This window comes from Crocuta crocuta, unplaced genomic scaffold (genome assembly GCF_008692635.1).
Source record: "Crocuta crocuta isolate KB4526 unplaced genomic scaffold, BGI_CrCroc_1.0 scaffold433, whole genome shotgun sequence".
Classification (NCBI taxonomy): domain Eukaryota; kingdom Metazoa; phylum Chordata; class Mammalia; order Carnivora; family Hyaenidae; genus Crocuta; species Crocuta crocuta.
In genome coordinates this window covers 2,633,916-2,642,931 of record NW_027530001.1, presented here as the reverse complement: position 1 = coordinate 2,642,931, position 9,016 = coordinate 2,633,916, and positions in this window count along the sequence as shown.

The window sequence follows — 9,016 nt, the reverse complement described above, 5'->3', positions numbered from 1 at the left end:
GCAGTTTCTTCATTCACCTGCCAAGCAGAACCTCGGACAGTAAAACTGTCCTTCTACTGAACTCACGGATGACTCAGTGGAAACTAGAATGTGGAAAACTTGCCATCCCACATGAAATAAAATAGGAACAAACTCGCTCACCTTTGTGGGGCTACATCCTTCCCAAATTCTGGTCTCCTCTCTTCAGGCCTACAATCCCTGCTTCTCACAAAAAGCAAAGAAAAACTTTCAAGACTTGCAAGTTCATGGCAAATGCCTGGGACCCAGAATTACCCCAAACGGAATGAAGCTAAGGGGAGCTAGTAGATAAATGTATTTGAATCCTTCATTCTCTCTCTTTTTAGCCAACTATTACGCCCTGATAGGTTTGAACAAGCTTCTGAGAACGTCAAACTAATTTGAGAGGATCAGAAAGTGAAACAGAAATAGGAAGCGACATTGTTTCCATGTGTAAATTTAATAGAACAAGCAGCAGGCAAAGTCTAAAAAAGCCAGGTTTTAAAATTCTGCAGATAGTTACAGGTTATCGTCAAGATGCAGGGAAAGCCACAGCCCAGTAATCACATCGCAGGATTAAAAAATGTCAAAATCAAATGGACCTGGAAATAACCTGGGTTTCTTCACTAATGAAGAGATTTTAAGTTAAATGAAGATATCTGTTGCTAGTTAAAGCCTGAAGTAAAATACAAGCCTTACAAGTTGCTACCCATTTCTTCTCCCTCCTCCCATACTTCTCCTTGAAAAAAAAAAAAATCAAAAATAAGATCAAAAAAAGAATGTTCTAACAATTAAACTTACTTCCTTTCTAAGAGGCTCAAAACTACAGACTCTATAATTTCTTCCTACAGGAGTCTACATACATGGGCGAGCTGTAGTAACCCTTAACCCAACATTAAGTCAATGTCCACCTTTCAGGGGACGGTGGCAAAAGGGTACGAGGATTAGACAGGAGGACCCAAGCAATTTAGAACAGGAATAATCAAATAAAATGTCCAAACCCTAAAATAAACATACTTCTGCTTTAACAGCTCACTGAAATTGTTCTCTTCACATCTTAAGGTACAAAACAGGTTTTTAAAAAGTGAGTACGCTTATTAGCTGCAGCCAAGGTAATGTGTGACTGAACACCTATCATCAGCAAGTCCTGAGGGCTGGGCTAACACCAGGAATCCCAGCCCCCGGCTCGCCTAAGGGGAGGAGGCTCAGGGAGGGCACTACTTCTCCAGAAGGCTTCCCATTCACAGCCTCCCTCCAGGGCCGATGGGAAACAAGACAAGTTGGTCGGAACAGCCCTCCCCGTCGAGCGGCAACACACTCCCCAGAGAAGCACACAGCTCCTTTGGGGCCCAGAGGGGCATTTCCGGGAAGCAGCAAGAAGCGGCTGGACCAGACAGCCCGAGGGCTCCATCATTAGCCTCTTAGCCCGCAGGGCCCCACACAAGGAATGAAAGAAAGCAAGTCGGGCCCCACTTCAGAGCCTTGTCCTGAACTCACCTCAGTGAGCTCACTTTCTAAAGATGGAGTAGAGAACTAAAGGATTTCTAACAAAGGAAGCATTTAGGGATGCCAGCTCCCAGGTTTAGCCTGGGCCGTCTGGGAAAGCACAGGGCTCCTCTGAATCCTGAGGTCACCTTTCACTAACCACAGGGGCTGCTGCTTTGAGCTCAGAGACGAGGCTCGAGGCTCGCTCTAGTCAGCTCTGGTCGCATCCCTGTGGTGGCCTCCGGAGCAACCCAAACACCACAAACTGTTAGCCTTCAAAGGAGAGAAAGGGTTAGTATTGGGAGAAGCACGCTCTGCTTTTCCAGGTGCAAGTTAGAAATACGGGATCTTGCCCTGTATACATTAACTTACATGAAAGGCTTCAAGGAAAGGGATGTAAGATGAGCAAAACTGAACTACCGCTCAGTGAAAAACCTCTCAGAGTTTCTCAGAGGTCTGAGTAAGGTAAAAACTTCACTACCATTTCTTAGCCAACTGCTCCAGATTTTTTCCATTCATCATATTACGTTTCTTATATATTACTTTCTACGAGGTATGCTTTTCTCTCTGGTTTCTCTCATCCTCGGGTTAAGTTGCTATTACAGAAAACAATTTAGGAAAATCTCTCTCTTGGGGAATGTCCGGAATATTATAATTGTTTCAAAAATAAATTTTAGGTTTCTGGGCAATAGACAAGTTCAGCATATGGAAGGCCGTCAATTAATACTTAGCTTAGAACCCAGCGAGGTACCTGGAAACACAAATCGACATTATTCCAAGCCAGAGACACAAATAAGATAGTTCATGTAAACTACCGAGAAGCAGTGTAATACAGCTGCAAAGAGTTCTGGGATCAGTCTAGGTGATAATCTTAACCTTCTCAAAAAACATCCCTTCAAATCTTCAATCCACTTAGCATTTCTAGGATACCAGCTTCTGCTGCAAACACTGGAAACACACACAGAAAAAACAAAATAATATCTACCTTCCAGGGTTAGTTTTTTGAATATGGAATATATATATATATATATTTCCATATATATATATATGGAAATGCCTGGTACTTGGTANTATATATATATATATATTTCCATATATATATACATGGAAATGCCTGGCACGTGGTAGGTGCTTGACAATTGCTGGTCACTACTATTATATTTCACATTTGTCTGTGGCCACAGAGTGTAAGTATAGTGCACAAATGACAAGTGTCCTAAACCCGTTTCTATATAAAACTGCCAAGAGCTGGTTATTGTTTTACCCTAAAGAATATGAGGACAGCGGAGCCTGCGTGGCTCAGTCAGTTAAGTGTCCGACCCTTGATTCCAGCTCATCTCACGGTTCATGGGATTGAGCCCCGTGTCAGGCTCTGACAGCACAGAGCCTGCTTGGNAGAGCCCCTTTACCCCCTCCACCTCACTCATGCTATTAATACTTTGAGACTGTTCTCCAGTATAAAGAGCTGAGGCCACCCTCCTCAAGTTTCCATGTCATGCCCTTTGACCCTTTCTCCATGGCTTAGATTTACACCGAACACTCTGGCCACTTGTCTAGCAGAATCAACTACCTCAGCTGGGCCCCCAGTATCTCAGCAAGGCACATTTTGTTTTGGGTTGTTGTTTTTTTTCTATCCATTCATGTCACTCTTCTAGAATTTCCCTATACAAGGATCATTTTAAACTACCACAAATCCCTGAAAAGTTAGTTACCTTTTTCATAAAATCACTTTTAAGTTTTTATTTTGAGAGAGACAGCACAAGCAGAGGAGGGTCAGAGAGAGACAGAGAATCCCAAGCAGGCTCTGTGCTGCCAGTGCAGGGCTTGAACTCATGAACGGTAAGATCATGACCGGAGCCAAACTTAAGTTAGTCACCCAACGCACCAGGCGCCCAGTAAAACAACTTGATTAATTTATAATTCCCAAACTGAGTCCAATCGATATGCAAAATATATATAATCAAGGGCATGTTTAGGGAATAGAAATAGAAGCTATTAAAATTTTCAAAATCAATTGGCAATTATAGATATGAAAAAGCCCATGTATTCTATGGGAAACCCTCATTTATTTTTATGTTTTTTCCCTTTTTTTTTTTTTTTAGCATAAACTCTACATCCAACATGGGGCTCAAATTCATGGCCCCAAGATTAAGAGTTACATGCTCTATGGACTGAGACACTAGGTGCCCTTTTCATTTCTTTAAAACAGTAATAAATTAAAAACCAGGTTTCCACTGAAGGTGAGTCATGCCTTTGTTTTGTTTAAATATGAGATCTCTACTATGAGAAAAAAAGGCAGGAACACTGTCGGAAACAAAAAATAAAAAAAAAAAAATCTCCACAACATGGCCCATGCTTCAAGGTGAACTTCAGTAGAAGAAATACTGACTAAGCACCAAGTTTACACAGCACATTCAACCTGGGAGTTCACCCATTCAACCATCCAAGGAACACTTACTGTGCACTCACCATGAACGACCCTACGTTAAATCAGTAATTATCCCCACGCTCAACTAAGGATGACAAGGAGACAACGTGAGAGCACTGAAAAGGACAAGTACTCTCGAAAGTACAGATAAAGTGCTAGAAGAATTTAAAGAAAATTACAAACTACCTAAAATGATGGCTCTGGAATGGAATGAGGATATGCAAAATGGAACGGGACATTCTTTTCTTTTGAATAGGCCAAAAATCAATGAAGAGCACTCTGCAAACATGTCGGAATTCTTCCTGTCTCCACTATATATAAAGACACCATGACTCTCACTCAGTAACTTCTGGCACCATCTGGTAATGATAGTACCTCCAGAGTAACTAGGTCGCCGCAAAAATGGCCTGCTATGGTATGAATGCTCCTTACAAACACAGCAAAGAAAATACAGTGTACCCGTACAGAGATCAGAGCACACACACACCACCACACCTTTGCCACTTTACACCGTTCTCCAGGAGTTCAGGAATTAACAAACTACTATGAACAATAAATACTTCTAATTACATATGTATATAAAGTAATTTTCCCTATAACTTATTTGTATATGAACTTAAACCTTTCCATTTGAATGTTGCTATTTTCAGTATTCCTAACATGCACTTCACATCTGAGGTTTAGCTTTATACTTTATCACTTAATGAAAATCCCACCATCTTTTTAATAAGTGACCTACCCAAACCCAACACCAGTATCTCAGAAGCAAAACAAATAACAAACCACCAACACTCAGGGCACAGTAACAATTACAAAATTATTAGCTGCTAGAGACAAGTTCAGATGAATAAAACAGAATACTACATGCTTTCTCTCACTCTACCGCTTCCAACAGGGTTTAGTCCAAGGGACTGAAGAATGTTAGCACCTAAACACTTTCAACATGAATACTGAGATGACTTAGGCCATTACTGAGTGGAAACTTCTTCCTAAAGTACTGAAGATGACCAATTGGAATAAAAAATATTACAGGTCCAATTGTACATCCCTGGTTTTTAGATGACTCACAGCGGAATTCGGGATAGACTACCTTTATGTGCCTACGCAGTCTGTGGATGTTCATAAACTACCTGGTTCATCTAAATATTAAAATTTCTTTTTGTTTTCCCCTCCAGAGATCTACTACTTAAATAGTTTCTTAAATTCAAGTCAATCAAAGGAGGACACTCTGAACTCTAAATGGCCTAGGGGAATCTCCCTTTAGAATGCAATAGAAGGCAGCATACCAGCATGGAGGCAGACCAAGAATGAGCAAACAGAGACAAACTGAGATGGTGTGGAATAAATCTCCTTCAATTTTTTTTTTATTGTAGCAAAATATACATAACAAAACATTTATCATTTTGACCACTTTTAAGCATACAATTCAGCAATGTTGAGTACATTCACAGTGTTGTGCAGCCATGACCATGATTCATTCCTAAAACTTTTTCATTATCTCAAACAGAAACTCTATACCCATTAAACAATGACTCCTATTCCCCTTCCCAATAGTCCTAGTAATCTCTGTTCTACTTTGTGACTATGAATTTACCTATTCTAGGTACACGGAAATACACAGTATTTGTCCTTTTGTGTCCGGCTTATTCACTTAGCATAATGTTTTCAAGGTTCGTCCATGTTGTACAATGCAAAGGAATTCCAATCTTTTTTTATGGTTGAATAATATTCCATTGTATGTATCGACCACACTTTGTTTATCCATTCATCTGTGAATGGATGCTGGGTTGTTTCCACCTTTCAGTTCTTGTAAATACTGCTGCCATAAACACTGGTGTATAAGTATCTGTTTGAGTCACTGCCTTCAATTATTTGGGGTACATACCTAAGAATGGAACTGCTAGGTAATTCTGTACTTAATTTTTTTAAGACCCCACAAAACTCTACCTTTTACATTCTCAAGAGCAATACACTCAACTTGGATTCCGATTCAATATATATTTAAGTATTTTCTGATTCACTAATTCAGAATATTTACTTCTATAACTCTAAATTGGAATTGTTTTTCCTGAGACAAGAAAAACCACAAAAGAAATATCTGAAGGCTTAGTATTTTTCCTCCCAAACAATTTAAACAATGGAAGATATAGAATGTATCTTTAAAAAATGTTTAATATAAAAGGAAGCATAATATCCTAAAAATATCTCGAGCATCCCGCACATACAATTTGCACTGTAAAAATGGGTCAATCTGACCCCTAAAAAGTCACATACTAAAAAACTTCATTGTCTGAGTAATTGGATGTAAATATACCGAGATATTTTTAAAGAAATTTACTCTTCTTTCCGGTCAGTTCATTCAGCACCTGCAATTAAGCTGCCCAGAAAGGTCTTGCTTTAGTAAAAGCAGAAAAGGGTGTGTAATGAGTTTATTTAAATACTACTTGCATGACTTCGCACAAGTTTAGCCCAAGAGCAGAGGCAGGAGAGATGGGCAACTAAAAGCAATAATGATGTTCTTAAACCTTTTAACACCTGCTGTTACCAATCTGCCATCAAGTGCTTACAGGTGATAAAAGAAATTAACAAGTAGCAAAGCAAATGTCAACAGAAAAACTCCAAAACAAATGAAGAGGCAAGGCTGGAGTCTACTGGTGGGGTTAGGGGGAGACAGATTTTTGCTTGTTGTGATTTACGCTGCATCCAGAAATCTAGTTCTAACTTCTGCTGGGAAATTGTTCCTAGAAGGAGATAGCATCGAGTCATTCAATGATATTAAAGAGCTCCTGCATCTCTGTGAAAGTTCAACAGTAGAACTAGCTTCAACACTTAACGCAGTTTTGCACTGCTTTTAAGTCAAGTGATTTTCCCAAGTACTTAAAACTAGCTTGTTCTCCTAATTTGGTAAATATTCCCTCTTACGATCTATTTAAACTTCTGTTACAGCAAAACCTGTTCATATCGAATAGGAAACCAAACTTTATCCTAGAACCGCCTGGATAATTGCAAATTCCTAATTAGTTACATCAAGAACAATGGAGTCATTTTTAATAGAGATCCCTTTCACATGTTGTGGAGAATCTGAGTCCCTTAAGAGTAAATTAAATCAAGCTATTTGCTGGGATTTTAGAATCTTCAATTACTTCTCAAACATACAACATTTGCTCATATGTAAAGACAATTTTCTAGACAATTATTTCAACAGAAAGCTGTTCATAACTGAAGACTAGGAGTTGGTATTAAACCAACTTAGTTTTAAGTCAATTTTTCTGATTGGTTGCCTTTATAAAAATCTTCACCTTCCAGAGTCAAAATGGGGATGTATCAGAAGCCTTAAGTTCGGATATAAATTTAGTTTTAAACATAGCCTGTAAGCACTCCAATTTTAACACTTCTCAAATTTCAGAAAGGATTAAAGAACTGAAGTTGCCACCAGCCTGCCCTAGGAGTTTGGTGGCAGATACGGTTCTCTACACAACATTCCAAAAACATGAGCAAAATACTCCTATAAGTTAATAAAAAATGCCTTGCATTTGCCCAAAACAAAGTCAGAATAGAGGAGAATATTATATGAACAAAGAATCTAGTCTAGAACTCAATAAATGCCTTCTGAGTCAATAAACAAGTGAATAAAATAAAATTAAATTTTACACTCAAACATAAGCATATAATAGAAGGAATATTTAAAGCCCTAATGCTTACTAGAATCTCAATGCTAACTTCAGCTCAATACCATCTCACTAAAATCTTCTCCCAAGAAGAACATGACAAGCAGTTGTCAGGATATCAAAGAAACAGAACACTGGGAGCCAATCCCTGAACCGACAGTGAGTATTGCCAAGGGCATCTCACCAGCCAAGGGCATTGAAAATTACAGGCCAGGAGCAACAGAATGCTAAACTTGCAGAGCTCAACTAGGGACAAAAAAGAGAAAGATTCAAGGACTGAACCACTATCAAAATGAGAAATACCACACCGGTAGATGGCTAAACAGCGAGTCTGTCTTATCGAATTTTTCATTTGGTGGCTTAAAAACTTACTATTTCCACCCCGAATCCTTCATATGTCTAGTCAACAAGGACGGATCCTTGCCCATAAACCTGCACCAGAAACTCCCCTCTGGATAAGCTTGTGGCTAGGGGCTAGCCTCTTAGCTCTACCTTGCAAAGTACCCAAGGACCATCAAGTCACCCTCCCAAGTGAGCCTATTCTTCACCTCTCCAGAGACCTGCCTCTGTCTAACTACAATGATTCAAGTATTTTCTGCCTCGCTGAAACGCATAACATCATACCATACCGTAGATTCTAAGGCAAAAAGGCATGTATGTGGATACATGCTTATGAGTTATCTTCCTATATTCAAAGGCATTCAGAGTAAACTACAGAATAATGCCTCTCCTCAAGCACTTCAATGCATTTCCCACAGCTGCAAGGATGAGAATTAAGATTTGCTTGAAAATGTCCTACCACAAGAAACTCATTTAATGGATTAACCTTGTTCATGTGAAGAAAAGGCAATTGTAGCTCTAAAATGGAAATACAGGTAAATTGCAAAAACCCCTCTACACTGAAAATATTCTCCGCCACCACCCCCTCCATTCTCAGCTGTAATTACTGAAAGCTCAAATAATAGGCTTCCTAAGACACTATACAATGACTAAAGCCCTATGCTCTATCATTCAGTATTGGAAGTTCCTCTCAAAGATTGCACTCTTTCCCCTCCCTCTTAAGAAAAACCCTGAATCAAGCAAACTGGCATGCCACGTCAGCAGTGCTAGCCAGCTATAGGCTACATCGAAGGAAAAACTTCCCCAAAACATGGAGCTGGGATGACTTGTATACAATTTCTGAGAGGTCACAAAACAACTATCCCACCAGGGTAGGGAGAAAAAGAACACAGCAATCGAAAGCTTTGCGATTTACTCATCAGAAAGGGAAAAAGAAATCATTTTCAAACTGCCCACATGCACTGCGGAGGTCCCTAAAAATGTGCAAATTAATAGAACAGGAATAGCTCAGTTTTAAACTTTGATACATAATGAACTATGGAGTTTGCATAAGATTTTACCAAACACTTTTCAGTACTGACTCCTCAATCCCTTGGGA